General features: G+C 48.3%; 1 protein-coding gene across 3 annotated transcripts in view; it reads left to right on the plus strand.

Annotated features, from left to right (window-relative positions):
• CUEDC1 (CUE domain containing 1) overlaps positions 1–26,587 on the plus strand; it is an 87,102-nt gene that overhangs the window by 13,433 nt on the left and 47,082 nt on the right. The window contains exon 2 of one of the 3 annotated variants that reach the window (XM_053567674.1): positions 13,895–13,969. The exons of 1 other annotated variant lie outside the window; for it this stretch is intronic. The gene's annotated coding sequence lies outside the window, so the exon portion shown is untranslated. The remainder of the gene's footprint in view (positions 1–13,894; positions 13,970–26,587) is intronic. One more of the 3 variants, XM_053567672.1, reaches the window with a different exon arrangement.

Genomic DNA, 26,587 nt, shown 5'->3' on the forward strand with positions numbered 1-26,587 from the left:
CTCAGTAGAGTGCTGTGGCGTCACAGCTCACAGCAACCTCAAACTCCTGGGCTTAAGCGATTCTCTTGCCTCAGCCTCCCAAGTACCTGGGACTGCAGGCGCCCACCACAATGCCCGGCTATTTTTTTGTTGCAGTTGTTTAGTTGGCTCGGGCCGGGTTCGAACCCATCACCCTTGGTGTATGTGGCTGGTGCTATAACCACTGTGCTACAGGCGCTGAGCCAATTCGGCTGGTCTTGAACTCTTGGCCTGAAGCAATCCTCTTGTTTCAGTTTCCTAAGTCACTAGGTGTGAGCCACTGCACCTAGCAGCATTTCCTTGAATTTGACTTCCTTTTTAAAAAAGTTAAATTAAATTTGGAGAACTGATAGTTGCGAACTTGCAGACTTTTGCATTTTGGTGCATTCTTTAAGAACTTTAAGGTGTCATTTTTCTAGAGATGGTTTGGGGCCAGTCTGGTTGCTTCACAGGGCATCATTACCCTAGAAAATCAGTGGTTTCCTCCCTTGACTGGTTCTGGGTGAGGCAAACATAGTTTCCTTTCATCTTAGCAGTACTACAGCATTGTTACATTTTATTTCTTGAAGCCATAAATTTATTTTATTTCTACAAGACTCACTGAATTTTACAGCCAGAAAGGATTTTGAAGATCACTCAGCCTAGCCTGTTCCTAGAGGAATTTGTGGTCCTGGGTTGTTAAACACCTTGAAAAGACTGATGGTATGTGGTTAAAGACACTATGTCATACTGTGTGTGTTTGAATATAGCCTCTGTGAGTCACTGCTACGTTCTTGGGGCAAGTTCTGCAAATGTCTCCAAGTCTTAAGTTTCCTGGCGCATACAGCGAGAGTAATAATATTAGCAAATGGTGGCTAGTGAGGACCAGAGACTTATTAAGCCTTTGTAACAGTGTTTAGCATATTTTAAGTCCTCTATGTTAGCTGCCATTATTGTTATTATTATTTTCATTTCATGAAATCACACAGATTCTCAGTGGTACAGCATTACTATTGCTCAATCTACAGTGGTAAATTCTTCTTATTCTTAGTTCTTTTCAGCATGGCTCTAAGATGATTTCATCACAGTCTTAAAATATGAAAAAATGTTTGTGCAGTAATCTTCTAATGAATGTTCATAATAGAGCTAGAAGAAATGGGCTTACCCATCTTATTAGATATTAGACTTTAGGCAGGAGGGCATAGGTTTTCCAAATAATTCATTGCCACAAATATCATTTACTAGTATTTAGGGGTTTCATAAATGCCAGATCAGTTGCTTCCACTGGAAGAGTTGGGGTGTTTTTAGATGTTTTTGTTGAGGAATTCTTCTCAAATTGGAAATATCCATTTCAATGAGTTGTGGTGGCAAAGCAGGCTTTTGGGTGTAATAGAAATATTTCTGTAGGCTGGCTTTTATTTATCAAGGGTGAAGACAGTGCAGATGTTTAAAAATATATATATGGTCTTGGCAGACGTCCACATGTCTTGGGCTATGCCTACATAAATACATTCCCAAATGATTTGCCCTGACCTTTTGCGAACTGCTGACAGCCTAGGAGCCTCCCACGGGGAAACTTTTATCTGAAACATCGTTGAGGTCAATGTGATTCCTGGCCTTGAATGGTCCTTGGCAGCATCCTTTCCCTGAGGTGGCTTTGGTATGTTTTCTTGGAATATTAAAATGAATGGAAATTGCATTTTCTTGGTGAATCCTGCAACACTGCCACTCCTTAGAGGTTACAGAATTGGAATCTGTTTTTGATGCAGATTCCATGGGACTTCTCAAATTTCCATGACTGAAAGAGGGAGCATGTTAAAGTGGGAAATTGGTGCGTGTGCAAATTGGAGTCTATGACCGGAGTTCCAGTCTCAGTCCTGCCATGGGTGGGGCTGTGTCCTTCTGAGCAGGTCACTTACCTTACTCATTTGTACTTTTCTTGAGGCTAATGTATTACTTATACCCTACATAACAAATGGCTATTGAACACATTTGTTACGTAAGGCTGGTAATAATCATCCCTAACATGAGATTGTTGTGATGGTCTAATAAAAATAGCTGACGTTGGGCAGTGCCTGTTGCTCAAAGGAGTAGGGTGCTGGCCCCATATACTGGAGGTTGTGGGTTCAAACCCTGCCCCAGCCAAAACTGCAAAAAAAAAGAAAAGAAAAGAAAAAAATAGCTGACGTTAGGTGGTGCCTGTGGCTCAAAGGAGTAGGTCACCAGCCCCATATGCTGGAGGTGGTGGGTTCAAACCCAACCCCGGTCAAAAACTGCAAAAAAAAAAAAAAAAAAAAAGCTGACATTTATTGTATGCTCACTGCATGCTGCCAAGCTTTCTAAGCATTTTAGAGCTTTTAATTTATTTAATTGACCCTATATGAGATAATGTTGTCACCACTTTATACAGAAAGAGACTGGGGCACCGAAAGGTTAACTTGCATAGGATCACATTGGTAGTTAGTCGGCATGGTGGGATCTGAGCTCAAAAGCCAGGCAGCTGCGTCTTCAGTTGTGTTTACAGGAGTGCGTTGTAACGCTGTAGCATTGGGATTCCTGTTCTCTTCTTATTTGACAGGCTGAGGGAGGGATAAACTGAGCCTAGAGGTAGATTAAGTGTACGATCTCAGTGTTGGAAAGAGTGAGGAGCCAGAGCCTATGAGAGCTTTTTTTGGAGTTATAGGGAAACAGCTGTTCCTAAGTTTGGGACTGAGCTGAGGCGATCTGGCAGGGGCAGCGAAGGACGTTTTCTGGGTGGATTTCTTACTATCTGCTGTGAGGGTTGCACATCTGTGGATTTAAGAGCCACATGTCTCTTTCCCCTTCTGTCACATTTTATTTGGAAACCTTTAAGCCCCAACTCAGCCCTCTGCTGTGGTAGCCTTAGAAACATAGAAAACTGCTGGATAGTGCATTCTTGAGACATGAAAGGAGAGGTGAAGGGTGGGGTTTTTGTGGAATTTCTTCCTTGTGCTGGCATTTTCTATTAAGTGTATATGGAGGATGAGCTGTGGAGGGGCTGATGTTCAAAAGAGAGAGGGATGGGATTTGGGTGGCTTCCCTTTGTCTTATGAGTTGATTCAATAAGGAAATGAATCATCCTATTAGCTTTCATTCTGGAAAAGAAAAAAGGAGAACAAAATGAGTGAGATGACATTTGACCAAAGCCAGAAGCTGTCTGTGTTGGTCTCTGAGAACAGGCACCAGGCTTCACCCAGGGCCTCAGTGGTTCACGCCAAGGGTCAGGGTCCTCCAGGGGGGTTGGGGAGGGCTCCCAGTTTCCTGTCACTGCCACTCTATTCTCTCAACCTGGTGAGGCTCTGGGACCTAAGGCCTTGAAGGGAAGTGAATGGGGGTGAAAGTGTTATTAAAAATAGACTACTGGGGCGGCGCCTGTGGCTCAGTGAGTAGGGCGCCGGCCCCATATGCCGAGGGTGGCGGGTTCAAACCCAGCCCCGGCCAAACTGCAACAAAAAACAGCCGGGCGTTGTGGCGGGCGCCTGTAGTCCCAGCTGCTCGGGAGGCTGAGGCAAGAGAATCGCGTAAGCCCAAGAGTTAGAGGTTGCTGTGAGCCGTGTGACGCCACGGCACTCTACCCGAGGGCGGTACAGTGAGACTCTGTCTCTACAAAAAAAAAAAAAAAAAAAAAAAAATAGACTACTGGTGAAACTCACATACAGTGGTGACCGTTTTGAAGACATTAACATAAAAATTCTATTCTGTAAAATGAGGCAATTCAAAAATAACTTCTGCCCTCCAGGGATGTAAATGGCTAGTCACACCCTACAAAGGTGGCAGGAGCCCTGTCTGAGCTAACAGCCGAGTTGCCACATTTTTGGGAAAGTCCTGTTCTCTCTGAGGACACTAGCTATGAGTCTTACAGGTGAGAGTGCTCCCAGCCCAGCCAGCTCCATCTCCCGGCTGCCTGGACTTCTCTGAGTTTACCTGGATGCCAGGAAGCACATTCTTTCCTTTTTTTTCTTGAGACAGAGTCTCACTTTGTCACCCTTGGTAGAGCGCTATGGCATCATAGCTCACAGCAACTTCAACTTTTGGGCTCAAGTGATTCTCTTGCCTCAGCCTCCCTAGTAGCTGGGACTACAGGTGCTGGGACTTCAGCCTCCCGAGTAGCTGGGACTACAGGTGCCTACCACAGCGCCTGACTATTTTTAGAGATGGGGTCTTCTTGCTCAGGCTGGTCTTGAATTCCTAAGCTCAGGCAATCCAACTGCCTAAGTCTCTTAGAGTGCTAGGATTACACACATGAGCCACCGTGCCCGGCCACATCCTTTCCTGAAACATTCTTTGTGAACTGAGGCTAAGGGTTAAGTCACTTGTCCAAGTAACACACCCACTTACTGCATTTAGTGTTTATTTGGTTTTTATTTTAAGCTTTTTTTGTGTGAAAAATTCCAAACATCTACAAATGCAGAGAGACTAGTACAGTAAATTCCCATGTATCCGTCACTAAGCTACTTCAGTCTTAGTGGAGAAGCCAGTGCTTTTGTGGCATACAGCAGACACCTTTGGGTGAATTGAAAGAAAGTGTCCCTCTTCTAGGGTACACAACTTGAAAAGCAGAGGAAGGGCTAGATTCCAGCCCCATTTGCCCCCTTGGATGGGCACCTTGTGCAGTGAACAGCCTGTGTAACTGTCTATGGCAACCCTGCCTGCCTAATTTCTCATCTAGCTTTTGGCATAAAGAAAGGAGACTATAGCCAGACACTAGTTCCTGACAGAGTGATGATTTCCCTGCTCAGTCCCCAGTTATGTGGGGTGGGAGTGGGGAAGAAAGCTCAGTCTTTGGGGTCTCTTCCAGTTAAATTTGAGCAGGCAGATGATTCCCAGAGGAGATACTTCTGCTGCAGAAGATGGTGAGGACGATGAGCTGTCTCTTTGCTGCTCCTATTTTCTGCCAGCCACCTGCTGTCTTGATGACTCCTCTGCCTTGATGCCTTCTCTCCTCTGTGCTGTGCCCAGGGCACAGGAAGCACTAGTCTGCAGCCATGAGGTTGGCAGGATTGGAGCTGGTAAAGCCCAGGGTGTGAAAGCCTAGTGTGAACTCACTCTTGGCTGCCACCCTCCTGGAGTCGCTGAGACAAGCTGTCTTTGCCTCTTGGAGGCTTAGCTTTTCTCAGGGTTGAGATTAGCCAGGAGCTGTATGGGAGCTCTGCTTTTGCACCTGGAAAACTGTTGCTTTTAGTCCTAAGTGGGGCGTGTGGGTTACCACCAGGTAGGGTACTTCTTAAGGACAGCTATTGGATTGTTGTTTTTTTAAATTACTGTGCTCTTTGGCTATATCTGTTACAACATTTGGCATTGGTGCTCCAGAAATACTGTTACTTTTTCTTTGGAGACAGAGTCTTACTTTGTTACCCTCCGTAGAATGCTGTAGCATCATAGCTCATGGTAACCTCAAACTCCTGGGCTCAGGTGGTTCTCTTGCCTCAGCTTCCCTAGTAGCTGGGACTACTGATGCCCACCACCATGCTGGGCTATTTTTAGAGACAGGGTCTCACTCTTGCTCAGGCTGGTCTGGAACTGCTGAGCTCAGGTGATCCACCCATCCTGGCCTCCCAGTATGCTAGGATTACAGACGTGAGCCACTGTGCCCAGCGTGCTTCAGAGATACTTATTAAAGAGGTGAGTATTAAAAAAATGAATGCAGGGCAGCGCCTGTGGCTCAGTGAGTAGGGCGCCGGCCCCATATGCCGAGGGTGGCGGGTTCAAACCCGGCCCCGGCCAAACTGCAACAAAAAAATAGCCGGGCGTTGTGGCGGGCGCCTGTAGTCCCAGCTGCTCGGGAGGCTGAGGCAAGAGAATCGCATAAGCCCAAGAGATAGAGGTTGCTGTGAGCCGTGTGATGCCACGGCACTCTACCCGAGGGCGGTACAGTGAGACTCTGTCTCTACAAAAAAAAAAAAAAAAAATGAATGCAGCATCCTACAGGCCAGAGAAATATGCTGAGGGGCCCGGGTTGAATAATATTTTGTGCTTTGGTCAGGATAGGCTGGACTGTGCTGCAGGAATAATCACACGCTGTTATCCCAGTGGCTTGGCACAATTTAAATTTATTTTTTGCTCATGGAAAATCTGTGTGGGTTAGGGGTTAGGCAATACTGTGCTGTTGTGGCCACATCATCTGCAAATGGGGACTTCAAAGTTACTGCGGGAGGGGAGGAAAGAGATGGAGGCAGCACCCTGGCTCTGAGCGCCTTAGCGGGGGAGTTTACACCTGTTACTTCCACTCACTTTCCTCGGTCAGAACTAGTCACGTGGCACTGACCTCACTGCGAGGGAGGCTGGGAATGTCGAAGAGCAAAGAGCTGTCTTTGCAGTTCCAGAGGAGAAGATTTTGTATTTCTTGTCCTCAGCTTTAGCCCACTGGAGTGCCTCTGGCTGAATCACTTACTGTGTCACTATTTTTTTTACACTGAAAAGGAGGGAACACCTACCAATTCCTTTAATCCAGGGAAGCAGACATGAGATGCACGTGGTAGGGTTTTTAGCTGCCCCTTTATTACACGTTGGCCATGTGACAGTCATTTAGTCCCTCCACCTCTGGAGCCTCTTCCCTCATCTGTACAGGAGGATAGTAATACCAGCCCATCTCTCAGTTCAGACCCTTATGACTGCAAGTAACAGAAACCAGCTTGAGCTATTTGAAGCCCCCGGGGAACTGAAGAATCAAGAGCAGGAGGTACAGCTCTGGCCTCCCAGTGCCTGGAACTGACTCAGCTGCTCTCAGCATTCCTGCTCAGAGCACCTGCAGGGTGCTGCTGCTGCTGTGGCTGTGGGCAAGATGTTATGGCCCTCAGCTCCCAAATATACCCGTGCTCTTTCCAGTAACATCAGAGACTGAGTAGTATCTGAACCTTGATTTGAAGTCCTGGGGGGAGTTGAAGACCTGGGGCAGAGACTCTGATTGGCTCATTTGGGTCAGCTGTCCACCACCGTCCAATCAGCAGGGTGGGAGGATGTAGTACCATATAGTTCTACCGTGGTGTTGAGGGGCCTCCTCTGTGAATGGGGGGGGAGGCAGTGGTGCAGTGCTCAGAGGCAGGGGAGGTGGACAGACGCCTCAGCAAGGTGTCCGTGCTTGCCTGGTTTAAGGGTGGTAGAGTTCATTGCATAATGTCTGTAAGAAAGCTTTGAGAACTATAGGCTGTTCCACAAATGTGAGCTGGCATGGTGGTGCGGGATCTCTTGTTAGGAATCTTAGAAATGGCACTGCCCTAAAGGGCCATGGGCAGAATTATAACATTGAGGGAGAGATGAGATTCTCCTTATAGATTAAAAAAGAAAGAAAAAGAAAAGAAAACATTGTGAGAGATAATTAAAAAGTCTTGGTGGAGGGAGGGGGGGTGTTTGTGGGGAGGTCGCAGAGCGGGGTTGGGAAGGAGTGGTCAGTGCTAGCACGGGGCCTGGTTAGGGGTGAGCTACATTTATAGGTCGTTAGACCATAGTGTGGTAAAAGAGTAAACTGAGTATCTCTCACCTGTGTAAATACAGATGCTTCTGCAGTTGAAACTGATGAGAGAGGATGTTAGCCCAGATGTAACACTTTGGCCCCTGTGCCCAGACTGCCACGCCTGCGTGTGTGTCTGCAATCAAGTCACCTCACCTCTCTGGGACTTGTCAGTTCCGGTGCTTGAAGGTTCTGTGTGTGCAGCCTGTGTCCGTATAACCAAGGAGGGTGGGGAAGGGTGAGGCCTGGAGCCTGGAATTAGACAGCTGGCTTTGAACCCTTGTTCTTCACTTGCTAGCTATGTGTCCCAACCTCCCTGAGTCCTGTTTCCTCATTGGTGAAATGATGACATTCATGGTACCTACTGTATTTGGTTATTGTGAGGGTTACGTGAAATGAGTGCCAAGGCCAGCCCAATGCCAGCGACCTGTGCCCGGGTGCAGTGATGCTGAGTGCCCAGGCCCTGTAAGACTCAGAATGAAGGGGCGGTGCCTGTGGCTCCGTGAGTAGGGCGCCAGCCCCATATACAGAGTCAAACCCAGCTCCGGCCAAACTGCAACAAAAAAATAGCCGGGCGTTGTGGCGGGCGCCTGTAGTCCCAGCTGCTCGGGAGGCTGAGGCAAGAGAATTGCCTAAGCCCAGGAGTTGGAGGTTGCTGTGAGCTGTGTGATACCACAGCACTCTACCGGGGGTGATAAAGTAAGACTCTGTCTCTACAAAAAAAAAAAAAAAAAAAGACTCAGAATGAACACAGAGGGCTGTGGGAGAGGGGGTGTGTGAGTGAGGTGGGGTGCAGGAAGAAGCCCTGAGAGAGGATGGGAAGCTGGAGGGGCTGTGGGGAGGGAGGAGGCTGCTGACAGAGGCAGGTGTGTTACGGAGACAAGCTCAGCATTCAGCGCTGTGGCCTGTCCTCCCACCACCCCATCTGTGTCCTAGCCATGGTCACGCTGGGGACCCAGGAGTCGAGTCACTGAACCTTAGGGATGACTCTGCAGAACCCAGAAGTTTGGCATCTCCTTCCCTTCCATTCTGGGCCAAGGGCTTGAGACCCGTGGGTCTGAAACCAGGGCTCAGGTTTGAGATGAGAGTGCCTCCTGTTGTGAAACCCTGGAGCCTGAAGAGTTAAAAAATAAATGAAGAAGCCCTTCTGACCACAGAGCAATTTGAGGGCTGAATTATTTAGAGCTTCTGCTCCCTCTGGCATCTCCTGGGGGGAGAGCCAAAGGAGGGATGTGGAGCCAGGGATGGCTGATGTCCCCTGGCTGGGCTGGGTACTCAGGAGCCCTCAGGCCTTGTCCTCATCCTCAGAGGGCCACCTTTTGTCCTTGGGTCACGAGGCCCCTGTGCTTTCCCATAGCTCTGGGGCCTGCCAGGTTCAGGTCTGCGAAGAGGCCCTTCCTTTCCTCCTACAGTGGCTGAGATCTCTGCCTGATGCTGGCTGGCTCCAGGACACATGATAATGAATTACATAAATAAGTCATTACCATTAGCAGCTGGCCCAGGAGGCAGGGCAGCGCCCAGGCTGGCCAGGTATGGACCTGGCCTGCATCTCCTGCCCAAGCATGGCTGCTCAGGTTGTCCCGTCTTTCTTTCAGGAGCTCTGGAGGGAGCCTTAATCTCCTTTCAGGCCTCTCCAGAATTATGTTTTCCACCTGAGAGACTTGAATATCAGTGCTCCCAGCAACTGTGGGGCCCAGGAGAGGGGTGCTAATAAGGTCCCGAGGACGGGGTTGGGCTGGGGTGTCTGGGCTGCTGAGGCTGCTCCAGGCCAAGGTGGGCCGTGGCCATGGCAACCCCTGGCTGCAGCAGTAAACACAGGCTTTCTAAGGGGGCCTTGTTCCTTGCAGGAGCCTGGCCTGCTGGGGCTTTGCAAACCTTGCAAGGAAAGGGAGGGCAGTGGGGATGGGGTGGGCCTGCCAGTGAGGAAATGCCACTCTTGGTTCCCCCTTTGCTCTGGCCCCGGGCATATTTCCTGGAGGCCCCATTTTCCAAAGCTCCTGCTTCTGGAGAATGAAAAGAAGAGTAAGCACCTGGAATGTGTCCAGTCTCTAGGCAACAGGGTGTGTGTGCGTGTAATTGAGGTGAGGGAAGCTTGGAAAAAAAAACTCGCTGTCACGCTGGCCACTTCAGAACGGAAGGCCTCACGGCCCCTAGACTGCAGCGCCGGCCCGGGACACCTGACGCGGGTCTTTAAGGATTGTTCTTTCTGTTGGCACTGAAAATCAAAGAATATCAAATATGTAAAATCTCAGAGAGAACGCTAAACCGTTCATTAAATGTAAGGTACCCACATTGGTAATTTGTATTCTTACATATTAGCCAATGAATCTTAGTGATTGTGGGTGCTTGAATAGCTTTTGCTGTCTTTATAGGAGCTTGGTCCCTGATTCCTTCCCATTCATTTTGTCTTTAAGCTACAGAGTCTGCTCTCCGGGGCATTCTCTGTGTATCTGTTAACAAATGAGTGAATGGTGACTGCACTTTTACTTCCTAGGGAAGATAGCGAGTAGTACCCATATGTTCTTTCTTTCTTTTCTTTCTTTCTTTTGAGACAGAGTCTTACTCTGTTGCCCTGGGTGTAGTGCCATGGCATCATTGTAGTTCACAGCAACCTCAAACTTTTGGGCTCAAGCAATCTTCCTGCCTTAGCCTTTGGAGTAGCTGGGATTACAGGTTCCCGCCACAATGCCTGGCTAGTTTTTTTTTTTTTTGAGACAGAGCCTCAAGCTGTTGCTCTGGGTAGAGTGTCGTGGAATCACAGCTCACAGCAACCTCCAACTCCTGGGCTTAAGCAATTCTCCTGCCTCTGCCTCCCAAGTAGCTGGGACTACAGGCACCTGCCACAACGCCCAGCTATTTTTTTGGTTGGCGCCGTCATTGTTTGGTGGGACTGGGCTGGATTTGAACCCTCCAGCTCAGGGTATGTGGCTGGTGCCTTAGCCGCTTGAGCCACAAGTGCTGAGCCTTTTCTTTTTTTTTTTCTATTTTTAATAGAGGCAGGGTCTTGTTCTTGCTCAAGCTGGTCTTGAACTCCTGAGCTCAAGCAGTCCACCCACCTCGGCCTCCTAGAGTGTTACCATTACAGGCAGTGAGCCACCATGCCCAGCCCCCAATATTTTTTCTGACACTGCATTCCTCTTCAGTCTTTTCTGAGGAGTTGGCGAGCAGGTTGGCAGTGAGTGTGGGAGGAACAGCCTCAGGTGTGGGGAGGAGGGGAGCAGGAGACAGATATCACTGCATCTGCTAACAATGGGCTGGCCTCTCTCAGCCAGGTGCCCAGATGCTCCTGGGGATCCTTGAGGGACGTGTGGGGAGAGTTCCCAGCCCAGAAGCTGGGCTCAGAAGGGAGCTGATCTGGGCCTGTGTCCATCTCTTCCCAAGTCCCTATCCCAAAGTAGTGTCAGATCTGGTCAGCGGCAGTCTGCTCCTGCTGCTCCAGGCTCATGTCCTCTGCTCTGGCCAGGAGGAAGGGTGGGCTCAGTAAGCATGACTATACTTAGGCCGGCAATTGGCCACTCAGCAAGCCTTCCCCCCACCCAGGGACAGCAGAAGAGTCTTCTTCCCAGGTTGGACCCTGTGATCACCATCAGGCAGCTGGGTTCTCCAGGATCCCCATCTCTGTCCTCTCCAACCTTTGTGAACTCTTCCTTGTCCTGTGCTGTTGAATTTGGGTGAGGTGGATTCTTTATCTGAAATTGAGGCAGAGGGGCAACTTTTTTGATTAGCATAAAATAAGAAGCACTGCATGGAGCTTTGTGGAGACAGGAAAGGAAGATATGGTTTCTGCTTCTGGTGGGCTTTGTCTTTTTTTTTTTTTTTTGTAGTTTTTGACTGGGGCTGGGTTTGAACCCGCCACCTCCAGCATATGGGGCTGGCGCCTACTCTTCTGAGCCACAGGCGCCACCCCGTTGGTGGGCTTTGTCTTAATGGAGAAACCATTCAGAAGAACATCTGGGCATATTCATGACAGACATTCTTGCTTACTTGTGGAATCCTAGACTGACAGGGAGGTCTAAAATGTTCAGAGAAGACCTCCATTCAGCGCTTCTCCACCTGACTGATGCTGTTAACGTTGGGGAGGGCCCTGGCATGGGTCCTTGGGTGTTACTGCTGTGCAGCCAGGATTCAGAACTCTCTCTCTAGTGGACTGGTTCACAAATAGGGGTGATTTGGTGGGTGGAGGCCAGGGATGCTAAATATCCTCCAATATACAGGACTCCCCCCCCCACCCCCCCGAGAATATCTTGCCCAAAATGTCAGTAGTGCATGCTCTAGTGCTAGGCCCATACCTTCTGGAGATTTGTTTTAAGCAGAATTCTGAGAAGGGGAAGGATGTGCTTGGGTGAGAGGAGCAGGGCAGGGGCATCGGGTGTGGAAATAGCACATGGCAGGATTTGGAGATAGGAGGATGTGATTTGCTTTTTGCAAAGGAGGAAGAGGTGTGTAGTTTCATGGGAGTAAAGTGAGATCCAGAGGAAGTTTTTCAGTGTGATGCTCCCCGGACTCAGACTGTGTCTTGCTGAGATACCTTTGGTTTGAACATCAAGCTCTTCTGCCTGTGTTTGCTTTGGTGTCACTGACCCTCAGGCCTTCCTTTGCCCCCTGTGAGTCAAATGCAGGAGCCCCTGTCAGGCACCATCAATTTCAAATACCCAGTCGCCCCTCAGGCTGACTTTCCCCCAGTCCATGCATACAAGAAAGATGCCACCCAGGAATAACCTTCTCTCCTGTTCCATTTGGGATCAGCTGTGTCCTTTGACTTAGTTAATGGCTTCTTGACCTCTTCTCTCATCTATTCCCCACTTCTTCAGGGGAGGGCGAGGAGAAGGGTCCCCCTCTGCCGAGCCCATCCCCTATGCTTGCTGCCTGATAGTGGCTGGCGTGTGGCAGTTGCTCCATCAATATTTGAAACAATGAGTGAATTCCTGGAATGAATGGAAAGATCCAGGGTCTTACTGTGGATCGTCCCCTTTATAATAAGTCTTTCAGTCCTTGTGCCATAAATGGAATTAGGAGAGACTGAGGTTGGTAATAAAAAGGAAGGTCTCTACTGTCAAGAATTTCTAGGGAGGTGGGGCATGGTGGCTCCTTCCTGTAATCCCAGCTCTCTGGGAGGCTGAGATGGGCGGATTGCTTGAGCTCAGGAGTTCAAGACCAGCCTAAGCAAGACTGTAACCCCATCTCTACTAAAAGTAGAAAAACTGGCTAAGTGTCATTGCACTCACCTGTAGTCCCAGCTACTTGAGAGGCTGAGGCAGGAGGATAGCTTGAGCCCAAGAGTTTGAGGTTGCTGTGAGCTAGACACTGCAGCACTCTACCCAGGGCAACAGAGTAAGACTCTGTTTCAAAAACAAAAACAAACAAAAAGAATTCCAAGGGAATAGAAAGATAATAGGAGGGTTATGTGAAGCAAGTGGTGACCATTCTACTTCGGGGTTGGGCTTTCCTGGGCTCTTTCTGGCTGCAGGAATGGTCATGGAGGGGTCATTCCTGCCCTTGCGGGTTGGCCACAACACACCACTTCCTCTGAGGCTTCTAGCTCCTAACTAGATTTCTTAGCTCTCACAATAGATGTGAATATCCTTTTTTTTTTTGAGGCACAGTCCTACTATGTTGCCCTTAGTAGAGTACTGTGGCATCACAGCTCACAACAACCTCAAACTCTTGGGCTTAAGTGATTCTCTTGCCTTAGCCTCCCAAGGAGCTGGGACTACAGTGTCTGCCACAACAACCAGCTTTTTTTGTAGTTGCAGTTGTCATTGTTGTTTAGTTGGCCCGGGTCAGGCTCGAACCCGCCAACCCTGGTGCCTGTGGCCAGTGCCCTACTCACTGAACCATGGGCGCCACCTGAATATCCCTTTTTATAAGAGGTAAAAACTGTTTTCTAAACGTGTGTGTCTCATCAGTCTCCCAGCGCATCACTGTCTGAGACCCAGCTTCAGTTTGGCATGAGCAGGACTTAGCAAGTGAGCATAATTTTCTCAAAAATGCCTCTTCCTCTTGGGTATGGTTGTGGGTGATATTCCTCTGACTGTTTGCAAATGCTTCTTTCTCTGCCTTCCGTCAAGTCCCTGGGACAGAAAGGGCTACTATTTCTACCACTCAGGATAAAAGGGTCCCTGGGTGTTCCAGGCTCAGCCTGGAATGGGGGAGAGAGGGAGGGAAGGTGAGAGTGTCTTACATGCTCTGTCTTTGCGGTGCTTTAAAACAGTGCTTCTCACTATCTGAGGTGAAGGATAACTTTTGTTGTTGTTGTTGGCTTTCCCCCCATATGTTTAGGAACCAATATGCATGACTTGTCTGCACATGAAAACATCCAAAATGGTCTGTACCCATTCAAAGAGGCAAGTCCACAGATCACATGCTTGGATGTTGTGGTAGTGCCAGATTATAGAAATGTTTTTAAAACCTTTTTTTCTTTCTCCGTAGCTATCTTGCCAAGGATCCACAACGAATGGAAGGTGATCTGTGGACATACTTTTAGCGGCTCTGGTCTAGATTCAGGTTTGAGTCCTGACACTGTCAGTTGCTTGCTGTGTGTTCTTGGGCAGCTGTTCAACTTCTCTGAGCCTGGATTTTGCCATCTCTAAATTGGACATAATGATGCTTCTGCCTCCTAGAGTTAGCACGAGGATGAAACAAGATAAGCGTGGGTAAAGCACATAGCCGGGCACACAGAATTTGGGCTTGAGGATATTGAGTGTCAGATGTTGGCAGCAGCATCATTGTTATTGTTTGCTGTCTTAGAGCATCTGGGAATGAGGACAGTGGCCTCTGTTAAGGGACAGCCTTGTTTTAGTTAGACAGGGACCTTTAACACTGTAGCAAATTAGTTTGGAATGGAAACTTTCTTCCCCTTGCTAATTTCTGATAGTTTGGAGTTGCTGGTAATGGATTTTTTTTTTTTCTCCACGTGGATCCAAGCATAACTCAGGATCAGAATTGGGGCAGTGTTGGAACTTGTTTTTAAGCAATGGAAAGAAGTAATAAACACTGGGTAGGAAATCCTATAATCCCACAGGACCTGGCTGTTAACGCTTTCCCTCCTCTTCTCCCAGGGTGCATCCTGGATATGGTTTCACAAGCAGGCTGGGTGGGTTTTCCTTGCCAGGCGGCCTTTAATTCTCAAACTGCTGGTGCCTCCTCCCTCTTTGGAAACATTCAGCCCCCTTGGCTATTTCTTGAGAGCAAGGAGGTGAAGTGAAAAGTGTAAGATTGAAATCAGAAGATCTGTGTTCTAGAATCAACAACACATTGAAGCATTACCTCCTTGGCCCTTGGTTCTTAACCTTTTTTGTGGTTCAAGACCCCTTTGATAATCTAAAGAGAACTTTGACATCCCTCCACACACTGAACAGTGCACACACACATAAGCACTAAATTGTGCATTTGATTTCTGGTGGGTCCATGGACCTCACAGAAACCTTCACAGACCCTCGGCTAAGAGTCTTGTGCTAAGTTGTGAGCTCTGTGAGGCTTGTTTCTGATGCCCAGAGGATGTCTGAGTGGCCCTCAGGATAGAGTAGGGGTTAAATGCACAGGCTTTGGAGTCAGGGTGCTGCGATTTGATTCCTTCCTCTACTACTTGTTGACTTGTTGGCCTCGAGTACAGTTATTTAGCCTCTCTATGCCTCAGTTTCTCCATCTATAAGGTGGGGAAAAGAATAAAACCTACCTCATAAGATAGTGGTGAGGCCCGATGAGGTAATATTTATACCCTCTGGAGGAATCTCACATTGGTGGCAAGAACTCAGCTACCTTTATTACAGAGCAACAGGCAGTGGAACTGGGCGTGAAGGTGAGGCTGTCTCTGGGTGGGAGGGGACAGACACCTTGGTGCACCTCTGGGAAAGCTGGTGGCTGGGAGCTTTGCAGCAAGACTCCTAGGAGCCCTCTGCACCTAGCTACTCCCATTTGGTAATTTCCATGTGCTGTTGAGTTTGGCTCCAGGCTTGGGGATCCCTGCCTGGAAACTTCCCTGAAACTAGCCGCCCCAGCCGGAGGGTGTGGGCAGGAGGGAAACCTCAGTGAAGAGCTGAGAAGCAGTCTTTTTTTTCTTCCATTAATTAACTCTGGCTTTTTTGCTCCCAGGGCATTTTGGATTCTCTGCATCCCTGGCAATTAGAAGGAATGTTAACTGGGGTCAGGGCAGTGGCAGGGCTTTGGGGGACAGCTGGGGACAGTGGGGAGGAGAAGGAAGTGCCTCTCAGGTGCCCCAATGAGCGTTCACCTCCTGCTGCCCTGGCCCGCTGGCCCCTTGCTGCTTTCTTTTAGCTGAGCTGCCCAGAAAGCCACTGCCATCCTCTATTGCAGCCCCATGCTCTGTCTCTGCCATTCTGTGAGAATGGCCGGGAGTTAAAGGATTCCAAACATTGACCCCCACCGAGCCCTTAATTACATTAATGCACAAAGTGGCAGGGCCGCCTCGGCTCTGGCTCTGAGTGCACGCTAACGTCCCAGCGAACAATCGAACAATCGTGGGTCTGTTCTCGGCCTGTTTTCCCAGCTGCGCCTCCCTTTCATCCCAGCCTCTTTCCCAGGGATGCTGGGCTGTAACCTCCTTACTTCTTCCCTGGCTTCGCTGGTTTTTGTGTCTTCTTTTACCCTTCTGGTCTAGGGGGCCCCGAGTGGCACCCACCTCTGAGCCCCATTCCTGTGTTCCCGAGCAGCCCATCCCAGCCTGTCTTCCAGTGTATAGTGGGTGGTTTGAAAAGAATAAGAATGTACTTGGCTGTTTTTGCTTCTGATTTGTATGTTGTCCTGAAAGGGAAGCGAAATGCCTTTTTTTTTTTTTATAACGATACCCCAGGCATGGCATTGTAAGGACACCTTCCATGTGTTTAGAATTGGATAGTTTCATGAAGTGCCATTTTATACATTTCTCACTGATCTGTATACATTTCTAAAAGTTACTGTTTTATTTTTAATTTAAAAACAAATTGACTCTTCACCTTCCAGGTATACATTTTGATGCAGTGACTAGGAAGGGAATTGCACCTGTTTCAGTGGGGAAGGGGCTTAAATGGGATCAGGACCTGGCTGGCCTGACCCCCGGGCTAGAGTTCCTTCCCCTGGCCTGCCTCCTTGGCTTGGTGAGTGTGGACCTTTTCAGTCTCAGCAGAAATGCCAGCAGCAAGAGGTGGGGGTGGGGTGGGGATGTAACTGGGGGGAGAGGGAAGGCTTAGCTGCTGGTAAGCCTGAGCCCCTTGCCATGAGAACTGGCCTTCCTCACCTTCCTACTTGGCTCTGCCCTTCACCACCTTCAAGGGACAAAATATCACTTTTTTCCATCCCAGTGTTGAGCTATTCCAGATGCTTAGTTCTTTAAATTTTCCAGAGAAGGGAGATCTCTGGCCTCTTCCAGCGATGAGGAGATGAGAACTTCTCCCTCTGCAAGCTGGCCCAGGGCGACCCCACCCAGCTGGGGGGCCAGCCGCAGGCAGCAGGGCACAGGCAGCTGGTGAAGGCCTACCCCGGAGCATCTATGCTTGTGGCACTGGCGCTGGCTCAGGTGGCACAGCCCCTGTAATTAGTGCTCTTCTGGAGACAGCTGCCCTTCCTTCTTCACATTTGCACATGGCTTAGGGACCTGCCATTCTCCTGAGCCCCATATGGTGAAGCTCATCTCGTTTATATCCTTGTGCTGAGGGTGACAATGTGGACAGGAGTCCCTGTCTGCTGGGGATCTCTGGGGGGCCTTGGACCCTGGGCAGGCAGCTGTCTTCTGCCTCTCTGCCTGGGGCAGAGCACCTGACTGGACTGTGTTTCTCTTTGGCATCTCTCACCAAACTCTGTTAGAGCACTTTAAGGGCTAATGGGCTTTTCCTTATGTTCCCTGGGGAATTTCCGTCCCACTGGCTTGCTTGTCTAGGTGGGACCATGATGGCCCGAAGGCCTCTGGCTTGCAGCAGTGCCTGCCTTGTGTCAGGCTGGGGGTTGCTGGGGGCATTTGGGCTGTCCCAGCAGGTCTTCATCTGCACTTGTGAGACACAGGGAGTTTCCTCCAGCCCAGGGGAAATGTATAAGCTCATTAAAGAAGAACTGGAAAATGCTTAATTTCCAGTAAAAATGGATCATTCTGATAATTTAAATATGCAGCTGATAACATTTGGTTGTGTTTCATTCTGGTTTTGTTTTAAAAATTGTACATAGGCTTTAACAACTAGTCATGATCCTCCTGATTACATACTTTGGAATCTAGCCTGTTCATGTAAGACTGCGTGAGGAGCACTTTTAACGACATGGTGTGGTTTAAAAACATTCTTTTAAATAACCGTGTACAGTTGCATTCTGTGGCCATCCTACTGCTTACAGTTATTGACCCCTCCAAGCTCACCTTTATTTTAAGCCTTAGAACTTTATGGAGTGTGAAAGTCAGGAGCCATTCGTTTGGGTTCTCCGGCTCTGCCAAGGCCCCTTCTTACCAAGCTCTAGCAGAAGGGACCTGGCTGTGGTACAGGTGTGCGGCCTTAATGAGAAAGAGGCTCCTCCATATCCTCTCCAGCTCTCAGCTCCATAGTTATTAAAGTCCTTTGACACTTTAGGAAGTTTCTGGTGGCTTATACAGGGGTAGGGCTAGGGGACACAGCCTCAGGTTGGCTCTCAGGACCCATCGGTGGGTCAGGGCATAAACTGAGTCATTTTCATCCATGTGCCTGCCATGGTGGACTAGGTGCCAGGGACATGTTGCCCTGACCTAGCTCAGTCTCCTTGAGCTGTTGGGTTTTTGGCTCTTGTTTATTCACAGCCAGATTCTCCCACAAAAGCTCCTGGGTTTTTAGCCTGGAGTCATCAGGTGCTGTTCACTTTTTTCCAGAGGAACTGAGTAGATAGTGTCCTGGGCTGCTGGAACCTGTGTGGGCTAGGTGCCTTGCTAAGCTACCCTAAACATAGGACAGACACCAGTCTTTTCTCTCAGCGTCTCTTAATTACACTTCTTTTTTGTTTGTTGGTTTTTTTGAGACAGTCTTACTCTGTCACTTTGCGTAGAGTGCTGAGGCATCCTAGCTCACAGTAACCTCAAACTCTTGGGTTTGAGCAATCCTATTGCCTCAGCTTCCTGAGTAGTGGGACTACAGGTGCCCACCACAATGCCTGGCTAGTTTTTCTATTATTAGTAGAGATGGGATCTCACTCTTGCTCAGGCTGGTCTTGAACTCCTGAGCTCAAGCAATCGGTCTCAGCCTCGCAGAGTACTAGGATTACAAGCATGAGCCACTGTGCCTGGCCCTCTTAATTATACTTCTGATGATGATAATGGTTAATAATAATAACAATAAGCATTATTCCTTGGTTTTGGAGATTCAGAGCTATTTCCAGTTGTGTTGATTTTATACACTTTCCCCTTTTCCCTTTCTTCTCTGCCCCAGCAAAAGGGTAAATTAGGTCACTGAGAGATGTAAGAGTTTCGAGTAACAGTTTAAAGAAGTAGGAAGAATTGGGGCACAGCGGCATGTGCCTCTAGTCCAGATACTCAGGAAGCTGAGATAGGAGGATTGCTTGAGCTCAGGAGTTCAAATCCAGCCAGGGCAACATAGCAAGACCCCGTTTCTTAAAAAAAAAAAAAAAAAATCAAGAAGTCTGAAGAATTAGGTAGGCTTGGGTTCCAATCCTGGCTCTATCCTGTGTAAGTTCCAAAGTCACTTATTCATTGAGCCTCAGTTTCCTCATGTATACAGCGAAAACAATGATGCCTGACTTGCAAAACTGATGTGAGGATCAAATGAAAACTTTGGGGTTTTTTTGAGATAAGGTCTCATGCTGTCCCGTAGGCTAGAGTGGAGTGGCACCATCATAGTTCATGGCAACCTCAAACTCCTGGGCTCAAGTGATCGTCCTGCCCCAAAGTGCTGGGATTACAGGCATTAGCCACTACACCCAGCATGAAAGTATTTCTATAACATTTCCCAGCACGTAGTAGGTGCCCAGTCAATGTTGTTTTGTTGATGTTCATGGTCACACCTGAATGTCAACCTCAAAGCCAGAGGTCTGCCCTCCCCGCTCTCCCTCACCCTGCCCCTATTTTGCCAAAGTTCCTCAAGTGTGCCTTTATCTCGTTAGCTTCTGCAGGAAGCTTCCTGCTTGGCTGATCAGAGGAGTCTGGGCTGACCAGAGTTGCTATTGTTTCAGCTCCTCCTGGCTTGGACATCCTCTTTCCTACACCTCTGCTCAGCCAAGTGAAAGTAACTAGGACCCTTTCCTTCTGGTTTCTCCCTTGGACGAGCTTGAGAAGGCAACTGTGCATGAAAGCAGGGTGTGGTATCACAGTTAATTTGCTAGTGCATCTTTGTGAACACATTTGTCTGTAGGCTCTTGGTAGAACCCAGAAAGCCAACAGGAAGCCAGAGAGTCATTTGGGGACAATGACTTTGGTTAGCTCTCTTGGGTTTTGGGTTTTTGTGCCCCAATTTGAGGTCTTATAATTGACTCTCTGTTTCCAGAAGGCAGTGTACTCTGGCCTGGCTGGAGAGAGCTGGTCTTTAAAACTGTCCAGGAAGAAGAATGTTAATAGTCTTTCTTTCCATCTGCCCAAGACCTTGAGTTTTGGGTGCTGTTCCTCCTGAGGCCATAGGCCAGTAGTATCACCTGCGAGCTAGTTGGAAATGCAGACTCTCATGCCTCACACCAAACCTATGGAGTCAGAACCTGCATCTTAGTGAGATCACTAGGAAATGTGTGTGCATGTTAAAGGTCAAGGAGCACTGATTTAGACCACAGTTCTCAGCTACTGGTGCACATTAGAATCTCCTGGAGAGTTTTAAAAATACATACGGATTCCCCAGGCTCCACCCACAGACCAATACATCAGAATCACTGAGTATAAGATCTGGAAATTGGTATTTAAAAAGGAAATAAAAAATAAAAAAATTAAAATCCCTAGGTGATTGTAATGTACAGCTGGAGTGGAGAATGGTCTTCGGGATGGGTGGTCCCAGATGACAATGATCATGATGGTAATAGTTTTTGAGCATCTCCTGTGCGTGAAGAGCTTTATCTTTATCTCTAATCTGAAAAGTGGTGGTACTCTCCCTGGCTTGCATATGAGAAAACTGAGGCTCAGTGAGGTGGATCCAGTCATCCAAGGCCACATATTGTCTGCCCCCATGCTTTTTTTTTTTTTTTGCCATTATTTTACTGTAATCTAAGCTCATAATGGCTTAAATAAGTGTGGGTCTCCTTGGAAAATCTGGCTAGGGTTTCTTTTTTTGCTCAATTTCAGTAATACTTTCAGACTATGTGGTTTTAGGGTTGTTCAGTTTGAGAAAGTATGATGGCTTCTGGTCCTCAGATTCGCATCTCCTCAAATGAGGTGTCAGAGGGGTGAGGTCAGTGACAGGCAAGTTGCAAAGGCATGATAGGCAAGTCTTTAAAATAGGAAGTATTTTCAAGGGTCATAGAGAAAGCATGGATAAAGGAGCCTGAACTTTGGAACCAGAGCCCCTGATCCAACTCTGTTTATTTTAAGCATGCTATATGGGTCTGAGCCAATCACTTTATCCCCCCAGACCCAAACTCCATACTTTCCACGTGAGCGAAGGGTAATACTTTCTGCTCTTTCTAGATCTTCAGATCTGAGTTCCAAGATAAAAGATGGGAAATGGAGGCAGTAGCTGGAATTGAGCTGAACAACAGACATGGGACTTTTGCTCTAAGAGCAGCTAGGACACAGCACTGGAGTCGGATACTGGTAGGAGTCACAGAAATCTCAGGATGATGCAGCCACCATGTCCAGACAGGGAGCATGCAGAAACTTGAACCTTGAACCTTGGAACAGATGTTCCCGAGAACTTGTGAGCCTTCGGAGAGACCAGGCGCAACAAGCACAGAGAAAATGGGCCAGACATTGAGAAATAGCCCTTTTTTTCCTATTTTGAACCAGGTCCAAATCTAACTTCTAAGTTCGAATAAGGATTTGAAAATCAGCCTGAGGCTCCCGCGGAATCTAAATCCAGGTTATTCTGTACATCTTCCTTATAAAGTCATGGAATATCTGTGTTTAGGGAATGGAATGAATGAAGATGAATGTTCAGTGTGTTTTTTTAAAAATCTCTTTTCTTTATTGGGTAGCACCTTGCAGTTCACGAGGGCCTTTAATGCACTTCACCGCAGCATTGATCCCTGCCCCAGCACTGTGGGGCTGAGAGGGGAGTGGAGTTACCCTCAGTTTATAGCTGGCCCCCAGAAGAGCCTTGGGGTCCCACAGCACAGTAGGGACAGAGCCTGGACTTGAATCTGTGTCTTCCGGCTCCAAACATAGCACTCCTTTTGTTCCACCAACATCTCTCATTCATTCTTAACTTAGCCTTCTATGGTGCCAGGCTGGAAACCATCAATAACCTTGGACAGATGGAACTCATAATGTACAATCAGTTTCCAGGATCTGTACTTGTTTTAAAACATGCATTCCTTTTTAATTCTATAGCCAATAGGCAACTGCATTCTGTGTATTAAAGATTTCAAATAATATAAAGCCCTCCTGCCCCCACCCATACCACTCCTCAGAAGTGACCCCTAGTGACAGTTCGTTGTGAATCCTCCTAACCCTTTTTTAAAAATGCATTTTGCATGTATTGCTGATGAATTGTTATAACCCCTCCCCCTAGCCATCTTGCTTATTTAAGTGCCGGCTGTGTGTATGTGCAAGGGAAAAGCACATACAATCCTGATGTTACCTACAGCAAGATGAAACCAGGGAGGGAAATCATCCAGGCTGGTGTTTTAGACAGTTTGAATTGTCAAACTTGGAGGTGCACGTGAACCCTCCCAGATTTTGCTAAAATGCAGATTCAGTAGGTTAATTGTAGATCCCGGTATCGTGTGTTGGTAATAAGGTCCCCGTTGATGTGAATGCTGCTGGTTGTAAGCCACACTATTGAGTAGGGAGAGTTTTTACAGTGCAGATTCTGGAATTGAGCAGACTCACTGGGCCCTTAATTGCTAGCTGAGTGAGCCAAGCAAATCTGTGCGCTTTCTGCACCTGTGACTTGGGAACGAGCATGGTACCTTATCTGCAGAGTTGTTGTGAAAACAAAATGAGCTGGGGCCTGGAAAGCAATTAGCCCAGCATCTGGCACATAGTGGGCGCTCAATAAATATTAGTTATTAATATTGTCTGGAGACGATTATCATAAAGTTGTCCAAGCCAGACAGAAGACGCTGGCCGATTGGCTACTATCTGGGGCTGTGTGTGCTGGTGCACTTTTTCATTATTCATTTAATACCATCATCGTCATTATCACCAAGACTTTGCTGTGCCTCATATGGTATCATCCCCATGTACTTACAAGGAAACTGAGGCTCAGGAAGGTTGGGTGACTTAGCTTCCCCAGCCACACTGTTGACACAAACTTACACGGGGTTCCAGGTCTGGTGATTTTGTATCCCCCGCAGCTGCCTTCTCCTGAGGGCTTTCTGTGCACATGGCCCGGTGGATCTGTCAGCATGGGAGCCTGAGCCTTTGATCATGGCTCCAGGGAATCAAAGCAACAGGCTTCAAAGTCTTTTTTTTTACTCTCACACCTGTCAAAAGAATTTTGAAAAACCGTGTATCTCCTCACACATTTTTGTAATTGATGTATACAATTATTTTTATCATAACTTTAAATGGAATGTATTTCCAGGTTTGGAAATATGGTTAGAATATGTCATATATTGGCTTCAAATATATTTTCGTCAAAGCCTGAGAGCAGCACGCTCAGCCCAGGCAGTCACGGACAATGTCTGCGGTAATTCCTAATTGGCCAAGCTGGATCTCGTTATTAGACTAGTCAGGCAAATCACGCTTTGTGTCAGAAAAAGCCTGACTCCATTTTTTAAATTCAAATATTGATTAAGTAGGTTAAACAGATGTCCCCTTGTCAGCTTCCTTGCTTCCTAATTCTAACCCTAAACTAAACAGATGGGCAGATAAGAGAGATAAATACGGCCAGCTCCCTTCTCTGTGGCTTAAGGAAGCTCTCTTTGTCTGTCTCCCCACAAGGGCTGTGTTCTCCAGTTGTCTCTTTGGTGGCTTTGACACCCCCAGGGCAGGGCACCAGGGGGAGGATGGGATGGCTGGAAGTGGGTCTTTGTTTTGGGATGTATTTGAGGGCCCCTGTGAAGGGAGAACTGGCAGATCCAGACAGCTCCCAGCATATCTGTTTCAGGAAGGAATACACGTGGAACTGGAGGTTTTGGAAATGGATTTTCTAAAAGCCATCCATGTCTACAAACCCTGGGAAATCCCTGGGTTGCCCAGGGGTTCAACACACGCACCCTGCTGGGAAGACGTTTGAACTAGAGACCTGGAGATGCTGCCCGGAGTTTTGCTCTGTGAACATGGCATGGGACATCCAAAGCTTGTAGAGCTCTGGGAACCTTTGTTGGAGCCGGGTCTGAGCCTGCTTCTCCCGCTGGCTCCCTGGTGATGCCTTGAATGCATGTCCATGTTTCTTCATGGCTCCTCTCAGTGAGATGGGGGGAAGCTCACACTATAATGATGCCTCCTTGTTGCAGAGGGGTAAACTGAGGCCCAGAACAGGGGAGGCACCTCACGGCCACAGAGCAGTCCAAGAAAGCCAGCTGGCATTCCTGGGGGAGGCATCACAAGGCAAAAAAGCCTTCAGGAGAGCTGGTCTTCAGAGGCCATCCAGTGCCTCTGTCTCATGTGCATCACTGCATTCTCTTATCCTTGGTGTTGTTATCTGTTAAATGGGCTGATGTGGCCAGGATCTAGCCTAATGTTCACAGGCCCCAAAGTTCGTCAGACCTGTGATTGAATCCTGACTTTTCCACTTTCTAGCTGTGTGACCTTGGTTAATTACCTCTCTGTGCCTGTCTCTCCACACCAGTAAATGAGGAGTAGGAAAGTAACTCCCTCATGGAGTGATTGAAAGGATTACTGAGGCAGTGGCTAGTTAGCATCTGGCCCACAAAGTGTGCTCTGTAAATATCCTTGCTATCGTCCTTGGTCTTTGTTCCCTGAAGGAATTATAGTCAGGAAAATGCTCGGTGGAGTGAAGGCCTGGTGGAGACTCTCCAAGGGCAGGGTTTTGTTGATGCATGGCCTTGTCCTCTTCCCAGGATGTCATGTGTGAAGAGGTGCTTAATACGTGTCATCTGATGAGCGGAGAACGAGCCAAGAGGCTCTTATGACTGCCCTTGAGCCCCTGCCACATGCTGAGTCTGCTGTTGGCATCTTCCTCTGGCCTCACCGGGACACTTCAAACCTCTTGCCTTCTTGTTGCCCTTGGGGAGGTGAGAGCTGCCCACATTTCTGCCCCCCACATTTCCTCTAAGCCTGCTGACTTCAAGGGTGCCCGTGCACTCCTGGCAGGGCCTGTGGCAGCCTGAGGGTCTTTGTCCGACACCTGTTGCTGCCCAGCTTCCTCCCCTGTTTAGTTTCCATGTCCTTTCAGTGAAACGGGCCTCCTCACTCACCTTTCTGTTTTAAAGCTGCCAAGTCTCAGTTTTCTTTTGAGCTTCTCCCAGCAGATGTTTTATAAACAGAATCCTGTCTCCACACCTCCCTCGTGTTGTGTCATCTTTTCTTACAGACTTTCCTCTGGAAGCTACTCCTCCCCGGACCCCCTCCTCCTCAGCCACAGCAGATAATGAAACGGAACAAACATTTTAATCCACCAAGGGATTTTGCTGTTTCAAGGATTCCCTTTGCCAAGCAAGGAATCCTCTTGTAAAGTGAATACTCTCTGACTTTGGATTCTGTTTAGGATATTTTGTTCAGGATCTTTCCCAAGAGTGAGGCCCAGGCTAGTCTGTAGGCCTGGGGGTGGGGGAGGCCGCTGGCCGCCTCTCTCCCAGTACGGCTTCTAGATCTGCTGATTACCTTTAATCCTTCCGCCGTCTTCCTGTCAGGGCTTTGGCCTGCTGTCCAGCATCCCATCGATCAAGCTGGCCCGGAAGGTGGCGATGGGTTAGTGTTTCTCACTGTTTTGTTCCTTTGCTTTGCCAATCGAGTCTCCATGGAAACAGGTGCAGCCTTTGTGTTGCCTCTGGGCTGGACAAATCAATGCAAGTGGGGATTTTTCTTTTCTTTAGGATCAAAGGGGGAGGTGGGGGCAGTGCAAGGACAAGAGGCCTTGCGGTGGCCCTGAGCACTCTGGTCAGTCTTCCAGCCTCGACCCTGCAGTGTGGCTCCTGACCTGGCCTGCCCCACGCCATCATGCCTCAGGCACTGTGAGGCCATCAGGACAGAGCGGGCGTGCAGTGATTTATAAGTCTCAGCCCCTGTATTCTCAGAGGCAGCTGCTGAACCCCTGGAGTGGGTCTCTGAGTCGGAGTCAGAGACAGCTGGCACCAGTTCTGATTCTTTGGCAGGACCTTGAGGGTGAGACCTGTAACCTCCTGCAGCCTGGTTTTCTCCTGTGAGGTTGGAGAGGTTTTGAACACGTGAGAAGACAGGGCTTTGGCCATATGACTCCTTTCACCGTTAGGAAAATGCATTCATGTCTGGGGTGACTGCGAAGTTTTTGTCATGAGATTGTTCTGCAGTGAATTATATGTTCTTGTGTTTGTTTCAAACCAGTAAGTCACTTGGTCTGAAATGAGCTGTGTGGCATGGAAGAAGCCTCTTTTTAGACCCAGCTCTTACTTAGCATACTGCCTCCTCCCTCCCCATCCCCCCTTCTGACCCGGGGTGTTCTGCCTTCCTGGGCTAATAACAACCTATCAGGGAGCCTGTGTTCCAGGCCAGAGCACAAGTGTTGGCGCCAGCAGCCAGGGCAGCCACAGCCCTGCTTTGTGTCCTCGAAGTCCTCCCAGTGTTTCAGCTGTGGCAAGCTGGTGGCCTGCACGTGTGCCTAGTCACCTCTGTCCCCTGCTAGTTTGATGAACTGCCCCATCCAACAGATGAAACAGTGGGCTTTTTGGCAGTGCCACACTCGTGTGCTAACTTTAACACAGTCATGTTAACCTCTCTGATTGAATCAGTAAAATCCAAACTCTGCCCATTTATTGAAAAGTTTAAAAAAGACTTCATTTTAATATCTGAACTCTATGCCCATCTGTTTGTTAAATTTAGCAAAGGAAATGTTTGGCCTCAGATTTCATATTGTCCAAAAGCCTCACATGATGTGAGGGCTGGAGCCAAGTGGCCTGAGGAGACCTCCAAGTGTGTTAGGTGAT

Source organism: Nycticebus coucang, chromosome 18, assembly GCF_027406575.1.
Source record: "Nycticebus coucang isolate mNycCou1 chromosome 18, mNycCou1.pri, whole genome shotgun sequence".
Lineage (NCBI taxonomy): Eukaryota > Metazoa > Chordata > Mammalia > Primates > Lorisidae > Nycticebus > Nycticebus coucang.